The following is a 14,655-nucleotide window of genomic DNA, read 5'->3' on the forward strand; positions in this document are numbered from 1 at the left end:
TCTCCGTTGAGATGCTTAATTCGTGGGATTAAGCGTGGATGGATGGTCGTAGTCAATGTCCTTGACTCTTACGTCTTGAGTTACTTTTTTCAACTGAGGGTGTTGGCTACTATGTTGGCTTAACCGGGATGACAACAAATTTCGGATTTGTGGTCATTTTAATAGCTCAACCCGCAATGGTTTTCTTGACTCTAGTTCCTATTCTATGGGATAGGATGAAGGGTCGTATTATACAGTTCGTGGTGGAGCTTATACTTGGTTTAATCACTAATACTCGGTGTATGCAAGTTGTATATAATCGAGATCGGCGGGATGTTCAGTTGTGCGGCCCCACCCCAGACCCACAACCCAACGAGGAACATGGAGTAGGGAGGAAGAACACATCTTAAATCTTTTTGATCTAAATTATATACCAATCTTATGCATATACTCAGTTAGTAATAATTAATCCTATGAGTTCTTTCTCTTGATTCATGAACCTGATTGTGAGGTGGTAAGGGTCTTTCTGGTAAGGGTCTTTCTAGGGGATCTATGGTGGTTTCGCTTTGGTTTCTATCTGTCTAAGAAGGGGTTAGTTAACAGCGCGCAATACCCTTCCCATGGGTATTTCAGAAGGATTTTAGATAAGACAGACGACTGACGGATCGCATTAGGTTTTATTATTGAGTTCGGAAGAACTTTTATTTTCCGAAATGGCTACGGTGAAATTTCATTTTACACAACACTAGGAATTTACACATTGTTACACTAAGTCGAACCATTATTGATAGAGGCATCGAAGTTGGCATACATCGACATGACATAGAATGAGGGTTGATAGGGTCGTGTGCTGAACAGGCACACAAGTTCTTGGCGTCTCGGGTTTCGTCCCGTATATCACTGTCGCGGATACTTGGACTGATAGAGTCGATGCGGAACTATAGCGGGTCCTGAGGTTTTGGAATAATTTACTTTTCATGAATGGATTTCTCACAAGGCCTTTCTATAATCGCCTAACGTACACTAGTCATGTATAGTTAAGGTGGGAAGGACAGTTGACTGAGCGACTCCGCCCTAAATCCACAACCAAACGAGGAACAGGAAATAAGGCAGCATCACTCACTCGAGGTCTATCCATCTTAATTATACATGGCTTTAACGTATATGTCGAGCCATTATAGCTTTACCTGATGAAATTTTGAATTTAACAACAGTGCTGCGACTTTCTCCTTATCGGGAGAGTAATTACAATCAGAATTAGTTATTTCATGTTTTTGGTTAGTTATTTAGGATTGATAGACGTACTAAAATTTCTACCGGCTTCCTTGATGCTTCTCCCTAGGCATTAGGGTTATACCCCTCCTGTGCCCTTGTCGTTTCCCTCAGTTGGGCAGTCCTTCTTGAAGTGTCCAATCTCACCACATAGGTGGCATAATAGACTGGTCGCCACATTGGTGTTTGATGTAATGAATTTAACCGGGGTTCTACAGAAGCGGGCGACATGCCCCTTCATGTTGCACCTAACACAAAAGGGTCCTCGACAGATACCATGATGATGATAGCTACACTTGCTGTAACGGGGGAGGTTTCCTAGGTATGGTCTTCTTGAAGTTGGGACGGAAGGGTTGGCAAGGGTACTGACTTCCTCAGCTTGTTGCCCTCCAGAAGGTCCTTGAGTCGAGGTACTCCCTTCCTCATTCTTGAACTTTCTCTTCAATGGATTTGGTTGGGGTTCATGGGTGGTTGGATACACAGGTGTTGGTTTCTGCTGTCCATTGCTAGGATCGGAAACTTCGATAGGGCTCCTGTAACATTGGCGTTGTTAGCATTCAGTTGAGCCATGATAGCTGCTATGGCTGTCGAGACTGCAGCTTGGAACGTAGCTTCATCGAATAGGAGAGTCGGTTTCTTATCAGCGGATTGGTTACGTTTCTTCGGAGGCATGGTTTTTCTTACACGTTTCTAGGCGTATCTATCCTTACTCTAATAGGCATAAATTTTTCCCGCGCTTTGGATATTGGTTATCTGAGTGTCGACCTACATCCCTATGATGTTGTCCGGGTATCAAGGTAGGAGTAAGAATATCGAAAAGCCATAAGATGGGAGTCGTTCCTACTAAGTTATCTTTATACTGGAGAGATTCACTCTCCGGCCTTGGAAAGATCTGAGGACAGTTCGGAACGAAGACTGCGGAAAGAAAGGCTCATGGAGACTTATGGCTAAACACTCTAAATCGAGGTTTTGGGATCTGATCTAATCGTATTACTTGCGACGGGAAAAGGCGATTTACCTAAAACATAGTGTGAGTACTGTAATCACTAACTCACTAAATTGTATTATTTTATGGTTGTATTAGCGCGACAATAACGAGGAAAAGACACTTCTCGAGTTCCATGCATTGGCTCCCTCTGTCTACCTCTTATCCTTGACTGTGACCGGCGTTGGTTTTCTTCAGGTAATTACCTAGGGTTCTCTTCTCATGTAGACATATTGAATTTCTACTCTATCTTACTTCCGATTCTGACTCTGGGTGTCATCACTTCATGATGGATGACTTGAAATCTCGGAAATTCAGGCGAATTTCCCACCGATGTCCCTAAAAGGTATAGGCACTTGGTGGTTTCAATAGTCTCGTCCTAGTGCATTTATTTCCGACATTGAAATCTTCTCAATGAACTTCTTCTGGGTCTGAATCATCTTTTCTGTCAAACACTGAAGTGGATAAGGTTTTCTACAGGGTTCGTGTGAGAATGGAAATGTCTAAAAAATCGTAAGAGATTATTAAAACATTTCACTAGGTGATCCATATTGAGTCCTGCTACAATTACATAGCATACACAAATCATATATAACTTAGATCTGATAGGCCTTCGAATATGTGATACTACTCTATATCCACATCCAAACAAGGAAAAGGAAGTAGAGCGAAACAACACATTCCTAGTCTATGGGATCCTTATTATATATAACCTTGGAAATATACCCTCTGTAATCATAGGTATATCAATAAGGATCTTTTTAGTTTTTCACACAAGGTTATCTATAGATTCTAAAATACCCCTATGGTATTTTAATTACTTGATTGACTCTTAACTTCTAAATATGATTCTGGGATTAATGTGAGTCTTTTAGTATTCCAAAATACTCTCATAGAATTTTAAACTTGATGTTTGGCTCTAGAATTCGTATTTGGTAAGTTTCAGATTCGTTGCAACACCACCATCACTCCCAAGCACACGCTGGTCGCATATCGAATAAATGAAGTTGATCAGGTTACATTTATTCCAGCTTACGATTACATAATTGCCCGGGTTTGACGGTAATGGTCAACATCCAAAGACTTTTATTTTGTTCTTCTTGTGATACTTTTGTTCAAGTGTTTAGATTCTGGATGTTCTTATACTTTGGTAAAATATGGTTATATTTTAAAGTATAACTCTTGGTCAGAGTGTTTTATCCCTATGTATTTATAGGTTGTATATCTTTTATGAATTGATATACTGAGCTTACTATAAACAATGCTCTGAAACCAATCTGTCACACCCCAAAACTGGAACGGCGGTAACGTTCTGGGGTGGATGACGTCATGTCTAGTATCATAAAATATGCAGTATAGTAATCAGAGTACAACAACCATTGCATTAATAGTAATAATTTTACATAGGTTACATCTCATAGCAACATCAAAGTAACACAGAGAATAATACAGATGCAACTCAGTTCTAGGCAGACTTCGCAAAGCTCCCGGGATGTACTTTTCTAACAATGACCTGAGAATACAAGTTATTTTGAAAGCGAGTATCAGGATTTTATAATGCTGGTGAGTCCATAAGTATTTAGTGTCATATGTATAAATACGCATTTTTATTCAAAATAACTTTATGAAAGATAGTAATCTAGAATCTACGGTGTATTAGTGTTCTTTCCAGAAAATCCTATATTTTCTAAATAAAAGAAGTCTTCTACCAAGACCCGACAGATTTATGTTTTAAGGTGGAATTTTCCTTAAAATACTATCATTACCAAAATACAGAATTGACTTTAAAAGAATAGTGAGAAAATCACAAGTGAAAATACTAGGGGAAAATAACATATACCTCATAAGTAATACTGTTGACTAAAGCAAAAGAAATCATAGACTCCAGGAGAGTATCAAAAGAATGATACGCCTGGCTCAGTCTAACAAAAGGAAGAACAGACTCCAGACAGTATCGGGTGAACAATATAGCTAGCAAAGTCTAAAACAAGAAAATACAGACTCCAAATAGTATCGAGTGAACGATACAGCTAGCAAAGTCTAAAACAAGGGTGAATGTGAACTCGTATGTAACCATGCTGATCGACAATAGAGTATCTGATGACCCTATAGGTCACGTGTAGAGGTAGTGGAAGTATGTCACCCATGGGGCTTATCGGTGCGGACTATAGCTAGTAGTTTGGGTGTGGGAGTGTTAGTCCCGTATAGATCTATACACATGTTGTTCGCTCTCCTTCCCGGAGACTCTGGTTACACGTCGATGACGCTATGAGGCGTCGTAGAGGGAAATAGTGTGTCACATTCTAAAGTAAAAGACAGAGAGATAGAGAGAGAGAGAGAGGGAGATATATATATATATATATAGAGAGAGAGAGAGAGAGATAGAGAGAGAGATAGATTCTCCTAACTAATCCTATAATAGTTACTAGGGTTCCAGAAACATGTATAATGGAAGGATGCATGTACTACTCAAGTCCCTAAGTCATAGCTAAGCACTAGGAGTGAGTTGGGAGGGTTTTGGAGCTTCAACACCCCATTTATGGGTGTTTGCGGTCCAAGAGTGTTCTTGGGCCGTAAAAACATGGTTTTGAGGCTTTTGGATGATTTAAACATGAATTTGCATGCATACCAAGTTAAACAATAAGCCAGGGAGGATTACTTACGATTTTGGAGCTCGAAAGGGGAGTTTTTGGATCAAAATCGACTTGTAGAGAGAGAGAAAGAGTAGATAGAGAGTGCGAAAGGTGTAAATGAGGTTCACTCAACCTTATATAGGGTGAGTTTACTGCCCTGGAGTTTACCGACCGAGTTTACCCCCCGGAGTTTACCGTCTTATGAGGTTTATGGGATGATTTTTGGTGTTAGGGCTTTAGTGGTTATTTTCTAAGACTTGATCGTTAAGTGTGAAAAGCTCGAAATACTAAAATGGATTTTAAATTTGCTAAAGGATGGCAGAAATGAATTTGACTTCCAAATGAAGTGTTTGACTGTAGATATTATATATATGAAATATTCGGGTTGTCACACATTCATACCCTCGAGGATATGTTGAGGGCGTGTGTCATTGATTTCGGTGAGAGTTGGGATTCCCACCTACCCCTTGCAGAGTTCGCCTACAACAATAGCTATCATTCCAGAATTGGCGCCCCACCATTCGAGTTGTTGTACGGGCGGAGATGTCGCACCCCGGTATGTTGGGGTGAGGTTGGTCATAGGGTGATGGGTCGGATGGAGGTGGTTTTGCAGACTACCGAGAAGATTCAGCAGGTTAGACAGCGGCTGCAGACCTCTCAGAGTCGACAGAAAAGTTATGCTGACCGATGCCGATATGAGTTACAGTTTCAGGTCGGCGATATGGTACTCCTGAAGGTCTCACCCTGGAAGGGTGTGATCCGCTTAAGGAAGAGGGGAAAATTGGGTCATTGCTATATTGGGTCGTTCAGGATCATTTCCAGCATTGGCAAGGTGGCTTACAGGTTAGAGCTGCTGGAGGAGCTTAGTCGGATCCACAGTACTTTCCACGTTTCGCAGTTGCGGAAGTGCATTGTGGACCCGGAGGCAGTGGTGCCATTGAATGACATTCATGAAGATGAGCGCCTGAATTATATTGAAAATTCGATTGATACTTTGGAAAGGAAAGTGAATGTCCTGCGCAACAAGCAGGTTCCATTGGTGAAGATACAATGGGAGCATCAGAGGGGATCCGAGTGGACATGGGAGTCGGAGGCTGAGATGCAAGAGTATTACCCAGAGTTATTTGTTGCAGCAGACTTCGATGACGAAGTCTAAGTCAAGTGGGGGAGAATTGTAACATCCCAACCGTCAGGTATTATTATTACTCCATTTAAGTTTCATGTTTTAAAATCTACTCGACGATTTGACGCTATGATTCGTCGAGTAGAAGTGGGCCGATACACGTCAATTGTTGAGTGACTCGCCGAGTCGGCATGGGGGACTCGACGAGTAGGAGATGACAATGGAAACCCTAATTTTAAGGGTTTTTGCACCCTATATATTGGATCATTAGCGCCTCCCACTGTCCTCTATCACCCCTTGAGACCCAAAAACCCTAATTTATGTGAGTGAGAGCTTGGATAGTGTTTTGGAGCTTTAGGAAGTGACTTTTGGGAAGAAAATTTGTAGATCAAGAGGCTAGAATCAAGAATTCTGTGTGGTTCAAGATTCTACTTTAGTTTGGGCACGTTTTGGAGGTAACCAGTTGTTACCTTAACTTCTTTTTCTTCTAGAATCATTCATATGTGGAAACTAGGGCTTTCTTTTGTTATTCATGAAGGGATTTTTGGTATGGGAGCTAGATCTGAAGTTGAAACTTCAGATCTGTGCCTCTTTTGAGTTGTAAGTCCATAAAGTTTCTAGATCTTGCAAGGATGAGACTCTCCTAAGGTGTAAAGCTCCATTAGAAGCTTATATTGGTCATTTAGAGCCTTTAGGGCCTTGCATGTGTGTAGAGTTTGCAACTTTACCTGATAAACATGCCCTAGAAGCTTGGACCTCTAATCTGGAAGCTTGGCATGGCTTAAAAAGTTTCTACATGGATGTAGCTCTGCAAGGACTCGGCGAGTTGCATAGTCAACTCGGCGAGTCATATGACGATGGTCATGAACTCGCCGAGTTGGTGAACAAACTCGACGAGTCCGTTGAAGATGTCCTTGAAATCGGCGACTCGTTCGAAGACTCGGCGAGTTGGATAGGGTTTCTACCAAATTCTTGGACACATATGAACTTGGGGGGTTAAGGGGGAACTCGACGAGCCAATCAAGGATTTCATAACTTCTCCAGTTCATGAAGGACTCGACGAGTCGGTGAACTACACTCGACGATTCGAGTCAACATGGACTATTGACTTTCACTGTAGACTTTGACTTTAACCAAGAGTTGACCAGTTGACTTCGGAGGGTATTCTGATAATTTGGAGATTTATGAAAAGGGTTTTATGGTAACTATAGGTAGTGGAGTTCGTGTTCGCGATCCGGGAGTTGAGCTTTCTAGTTTCAAACGTCAGTTGCGAGGTGAGTTTTCCTTACAATACTGAAGGTTCTAAGGCACCAAGGCTGGCCCATTGGATTGTTATATGGTTATGTTATGCTAGTATAAGTTGTTAGATTGGTATCCTAAAGGGTAGGATAATATTATATGATGTGTGGTATGATCCGTTAGATCAAGTATTGTCTATAGACTGTTAGGTGATTAGTTGTTATATGTGCACATGTGTATTGTGGGTCGTGAGTATTCCATCCCGAGGATGATTGCACTTATAGTGTGTGGGCATTCCAACCTGTTGGTTGTGGGCCTGGGGTATTCTATCTAGAGGATGATTAGACCCATAGTGTGCTGGCATTCCAATCAGATGGTTGAGGGCCCGGGGTATTCCAACCCGATGGTTGACTGGACCCATAGTATGTTGTTTATGATTATATGCGTATGGATGTGGGTATGGGTATTTTGGGGGAACTCGCTAAGCTCACGGGCTTACAGTTTCAGTTTATTGTTTCAGGTATATCAGGGGATCGCGGCAAGGGGAAGGTGTGATCGTACATCTCCTCATGTTTTGTCTATGTTTCTAGGAATTTTTTTTGATATTACACATTTTGAGAACAAAGTTGTAATGATCTTTAATGGTTTGAAATGTTTTTAAAAGTTTAATTAGTTTGAATTTGTTGGTGTTAGACTAAACGTACACCCTTTAGGTCCAGTACGTGCATCGTACCAAATGCGTACGCCCATCTTACTCCCCTGGACCCCAATCTCCTCCATTAAGTATTTAATCACTTAAGTCCTTGCTCCAAACCCTCAGATCTTATTTCTATAGAAGACTTATTATGTAAAGATAGCAACTTTACTTGCATAAATGGCTTAATAGGTCTCTAGAGCTCAAAAGAGCTTAGTGAAAGGTCTTAACAAATACATGAATCCAAATGAACCATAAAGATCACATTTTTATGCCTTTGGGACACCTAAAACGTCAAGATCCACAAGATCAAGCCTTGAAACAAACTTAGCTCACAAGAACCACTACAAGAGGCTATAAATGGCCAAAAAAAATCCAAGAGAAGATCTATGAATTGAGAAGACATGATCAAAGCTTTTTAACATTAATAAGTTACAAAAGATAGAAAACCTCTAGATCTACAAGCTCCTTTCCAGGTGGTGATTTTCAACAAGCTCAAAGCTCTTCGAAGTGTACAAAAATACTCCAAAAGATGGGGCTTATGAAAGCAATGATGGGTTTTGAGCAATACATCAATCCTATGGTGTACATGCAAAACCTAATAGCTTTGAATCTAGTTTGTATAATGAACATGCAATTGCTAATCTAAAGCCATAAACCCTAGATCTAATAAATTCTAACTGATATTAGGGTTTTGATCTTACCTTTGATTGTTATATAGCAATAACAATCAGTCCCTGGCTTTAGAAAGCTTAGTGCCTCAAGTCTTGCACCTCTAATGGAGTCACAAACACCAGTAAGCCACTTGGATGAAGAAGGAGGAGAGAGGAGGCACCAAATATGAATGGAAACCCTAAAGGAAGTATTAACCACGTTTTTGGGGCCATAAGGGTTCCTTATATATGCTGGCTATTAGGGTTTACATCTAGGAAACCCTAATATGACTGCTTAAGCCCTAAGCAGCCCATGGACTCCCTCTTTAGAAGCCTTACACGATTTAAATGGGTTTCCTCGTAGAATTCGTCCACTCTAACTTCAATGGAGTCCATTAGCCCATCTATGTCATTATCTTTTAATAACACAATAAGTCCCTTAAGTTTAATTAATCACTTTTAGCCACAAAATTAAGTCTTAATTAATTCTTGACTAATATTAGTTAAACAATATGATCTCTCCTTTAATATATTATTCTAATAATATATTAATAAATCATAATAAAACCTTTCTCTCCTTAATTCATCCTACATATTGCTATGGTGAAGGCAAACCAAAAGGACCATGCTCATAATCGGGTCAAGTACATACCAATATAGTTATGGAATTAGACACTAATCCAACAGTCTCCCACTTGGATAAGTCTAATAACTATTTTGCATAACTTCAGAACCTGATCACCAATCGTAGCTTACAAAAGCCGTTGTCAACTCTGATTATATCAAATACGCGTGTCCTTTAGATAAGGGATCATATATTCCTCCATTATCAAGATATTGTATAGACACAAGACATGAATTTCGATCATTCTCTCTATACTATTTCCCGACTTACGATTTACGACGACTGACAACATACTATAATTGAACACATCAACTTAGTCCCAGCTTGGCCGAGCACTTAGGGTGTCATCACTAAATCATCTAGGGGCCCACATATATTACTTTTATCCCACTTTTGGTAAAAGGAATGGATAAACTTTGACTCAAATGCTCGCTTGCACCTACTGATTGAATCATACACAACAATAAGTTTTATAACACCAAGTGACTGGTGCGTTTACTTATCATCAATGTGCAACCGCCCAGCAAATAACAACTCACACATCACGGTTTCAAGAATATACAATATTATCGTCTCACAATCACTCGTGATAAAATCCATGAAGTGATTCAGGTGAGCATGTGTTTAATCCAATACTCTAATCTTATTAAAGCACTCATGAACTCTGCTACAAACTTGTGCTTTGTCTAAACACTTTAGACAATCTACAGAAGGATTCATAATAGTCTTCCTTCATACCTACTTCCAATGTATGACCGACTGTGGAGGTTCGAATAACCCAATTATTTTGGAAGTCAAAACATGCAAAATGCAACACAACGATAATACTTAATCCTATATGGCCCAAAAACTTTTGAGCATAAATCAAACACTTTTATTTAAACACCATATTTACTACTCAGTATTCATTGTTTAATGTTTCGGATAATCAACTTATTTCTTGAATTACAACAATAGTTGTCCCATGCTCCGAGCATGCACACTATGTTCCCTATGATCCTTACTTTGTGAAATAGATCAATTGAAAACCTTTCAATTGAAACTCATTTCACAATTCCCAATCCTTAACATTAGTGTAAGAACACAACATTCTTGACACTAATAGAATATGTTAGATTCTAACATTTTATTCAATGATCCTTTCGTAATGTCATAGCACAAAAGTCACCAAGACTAGGCTAATAAAATTCCAAGGTATTCTATTGGAAATTGTTACAAGACAATTCCATAGACGCGAAGTCTCACATTCAAAGTACATTCCTTTGAACATCCTTCTTGCATAAAAGTTTCCAACTCCCAATATGGAAACATTTCCATATTTTCCATATGAAAACTCATTCTAAATAGAATCTTATTTATTCAAAATAATGTCAACATGGTCCATCCAATACTATACTTCCAACTACTTGGTTCTAGTCCTTTTCCCTCTTAATGCCCCAGACACTTGGAAAATTAGAATGGTCAAATATTATGGCATCTGCAATCGATCCTATACCCAAAGCGTATAGAACACGATTGATAATGTCTCACATGAAGACATGATACTTTACCAGTATTCTACTATAATATTTCTAATTGCCATGTTCTCACAATTTTGATTATGAAAAGGAATGCCGTAATGATAACCAAATTTTGAGAATGAAATTATCCTTTCCATATATAGAATTTCCTCATGTTGAAGCATTCCAACACAACATTCATATATATTTGACTAAATTTGTTTAAAATTCCACAATCTAAGCCTTTAGATTTGAAATGAAGTATAATATTCTCTCCCTTAATTATAGCAAAACAACTTTCCAACCCCTACAACTCTGCCAAATGAATCTTTGTTTTTCTATAATAAATATTGCTAACTTGCAATACTTGAAATAATAATCTTGCTCCCACTAACACGATGATTATTACCGTACAAACTTAACACTTATGCTCCCACTAGCTTTGACATATATCTAGAAAACATCTGAACTTTCAGAAAACAATGCTTGTTTAATTCCTTAAGTTCATCTTTCTAAATACTTGATGTTTTGATAAGCCTTTATCTAAGCGTCTTAAACTCATACACCTTCGTCTTAGAAAGCTTACATGTGTGTCTAAACAACTTCAAAGCTTATGTTACTAAGTCCCAAATGTTCAGACTAATTGAAAAATCTCACAATTCGAACTATGAAGAGGGATGCCGTAATCATAATCAAATTTGAGAATACAATTTTCACAGTTGCAATCTTCTTAAAATCTCTCTTCGTGAAAGTATTTCCTCACAATCATTTTCATGAAGGAGATAAACTTTACGACACTTAGATTTCAAAGTGTATGTGTTCTTATCCATGTGAATTTGTCATGAAAACAATCATAAGACAATGTTTGTGACAAATCCAACCTATATGGATTGAAATTGTTCAATCTTGATTTCGCGCCTTATGGCAACATGAATGCCTACCATTGCTTCCAGGTTGTTAAGCAGCTCACCCTTACCTTATCAATGTACTTTCCATTGATCAGGGTGCCTTGCCTTTATGCAATCCAATTGAGACCTCATAGAACTCATATTGCATAGTTTACTTAATCTGGAATGGCACAGAAACAAAATTATGTCAACATGATGGGTCGCCAACCTCAAGTCGTGTGCTAGTGATTAACTATCGGTTTATTCTTGATTAGTTCTTGAACTTTTCAAGACAATTGAGACTCCTACTGACTTCTTGACATATATGATTCTCTTTCTCATGGAACTTTTCTTGAAAAAACAAATATTCAAGAGTTAGTGCGAAATCCTATCAAGACTAACACTTCGCTCAATTGGTTCTCGTTGGTCTTTGTCTTCTGCAAGACATCACAACTTACCAATTTCAAATGTGCAGGAATAAGAAAACTTTTTCCAATTCCACATTTGTTGAGTGTTATAAACCTACTAAATACGTGTCACTCAATTCACAATCTTGGAGTATGACTCTAAGATTCGATATTGGAACGAAGTATGATTGACTTATTGATTTAACCATTTCAACAATTCCAGTTCCTCTTCTTAGGCATACAAGTGCACTAAGATTCACTTAGAGGATCAATTGATATATGGTTCTTAATCATTAAGACTTTTCATAAAACACGATAAAATTTACTCTCCCTTCTTCTTAGAATCGAGAAACTTTTATCTTTCTGCCTTCTTGATTCTTCTTATTCGTTCTGCCATTAATTGAAACGTTTTCAATCAACTAAGAATTACACTTAATCTTATAATTATAATCATATTTACTAAACTTTAGTAAATCATGACGAGTATCTTTATCAATCTTGTGGTGGACTTGATCAACGCACAACCTAGTGTACTTGATCTCTTAGTCCTTCACTTGACACATTGTCAAAGAATTAGTCTAATTTCCAAATATGAATTTTCTCATTCATCACACAACCAAGTTGTATGATTCCAAGTTTCTGTCCAATTGAGACTTGGGCGATGAGAAACCCTCCCTATTTGGTAAATTCTCGACATTTCCACAAATAACATAATTAAGAATCAAATCCATTATTTCTAATAGTAGAAACATTCAAACACCAATTTTTCATACATGCCATTGAAAGGATAAATAAATAAGACAAAAGAAAATTTTATTTTATTGTGGAAAAACTTCGTCCTTACAATGCAATTCAATTGATAAACTATGCTATTACATATTCCTAAGCAATCTATTCTAACTCCAAGTAGTAGCTCAAAAATCCAATCTTCAAACAATGAGATCGAAATCCACTTTCTTCATGATTAGATTCAGCTCACTTCTTCCCATTAAGCTTCCTCTCTTTTCTTCGATCCTACAATACATCAAAATGTAATCTTATCACATCATGAATTAAGAATCTTGAATAGGAACTCAAAAGAGTTAGATAATGGGTTTTACCTGATGTAGAGCCACATGCCATGACTCTCCCATCTCTTAGATCTCTCAGGTAGTTTGGGCAGCTTCGTCTCCAATGCCCCTTCTCTTGGCAATAAAAGCAAATGGACTCCTTTGGCACATCACATGGGACAATCTCATACTTAGTCCTTTATGGACTTCCAATGTTTCCAGTGTCCATTGAAGTTTGGGAGTGTTATTCACCTGAAAAATTTGCTTGATCAGCATGCCAAATCATTGCTGATTCAGCAGCTATAAGCAAATAGGTCAAATCAATGTGGGTCACGTCGTGGTCCATCATATAGTAGTCTCTAATGAACACACTATATGATTCAGGAAGTGACTGAAGAACCCAGTCAACAACCAAATCACTAGAAATCTCGACACCCAACATCGTTAACCTGTCAATGTGTGATTTCATCTCTAAGACGTGTGCACACACATAGTTCCCATCTTCGTGTTTACTTGCCAAAAAGGATTGAGTTAGCTTGAACTTTTCAAGCCTTCGAAGTTGTGGGTCAGGGAGAATAATTGGAAGAGGTGGAGGAAGTGAAGCATGATTTTTGGTTCCTCGATCATATCGTGGAATATCATCTTATTTGGAAAACTTGTTCCATGGGATTTAGGAAGACCATTATTAGATTCAAACATCTACAAAACGGGATAAATTCAAGTCAAGTTGATTAGAATCCTTGATGTAACACCCTAATGACCCAAACAGTTCCGGCAACTCAGCCCGGAACAACGCAACAATCTCATCACGCAGGATCTCACGAATCCTCGCATCCAACTCGCATGTGCTCATCTGACCAATAACCTCGTGCGGTACTGACCCGCCCGGAACTCCCTCTCCTACTCCCGATCCTGGCCCGGATCCACTCCCAGCATGCCTCGGAATCTCCATACTGAAAAACACCACAAAATCTCAGACACTTCCCACTAACCCGGGAACCAACTCTCAACCCAACCCTAGAGGTCATGGTTTCCCTGATACGCGTATGGGTCCTGTGCTTTCAGTAGTACGGGCCCATACTACCTTCCACACCTACCCATATTTGTATGAAGTACTACCATAACACCCTAGTGAAGACATACATAACAAACGCTCAACCCTCGCTACTAGAGGAACACTGGAAATCTCCTACAAGGAAACCCTAGGCTAACAGGCATCAAAATCAGGCAACATTATCATGAAATCTTGAAGATCCCTAGCCTCACACTAGCATGCTGTTCTAACAATACTCAAAAACAAATATCATGTATGGTATTTTGGGGTTACTTACTGGCTCCGGCTGATCGTACCTTCGCATCCTCCTTTACTCATTTTGAAAACCATTTTAAATTCTCTTTTGAAAAACCTCCTCGATTTGAGACTGGAGTCACACGAGTGTTCCTCCAATTCACTCAAACCAAGGCTCTGATACCAACTTGTAACAACCTAAAAATTCCAACCAATTTAAACTTTTCAAAAACAATCCGATTTCATTAAATTATTAGGAAAAGGTTTTCAATACAATTCATTTAGAGTATTCGCAGAATCACATCACAACATAAACATGAGG

This window comes from Lactuca serriola, chromosome 8 (assembly GCF_051521515.1).
Source record: "Lactuca serriola cultivar US96UC23 chromosome 8, Lser_US96UC23_V15, whole genome shotgun sequence".
NCBI lineage: Eukaryota > Viridiplantae > Streptophyta > Magnoliopsida > Asterales > Asteraceae > Lactuca > Lactuca serriola.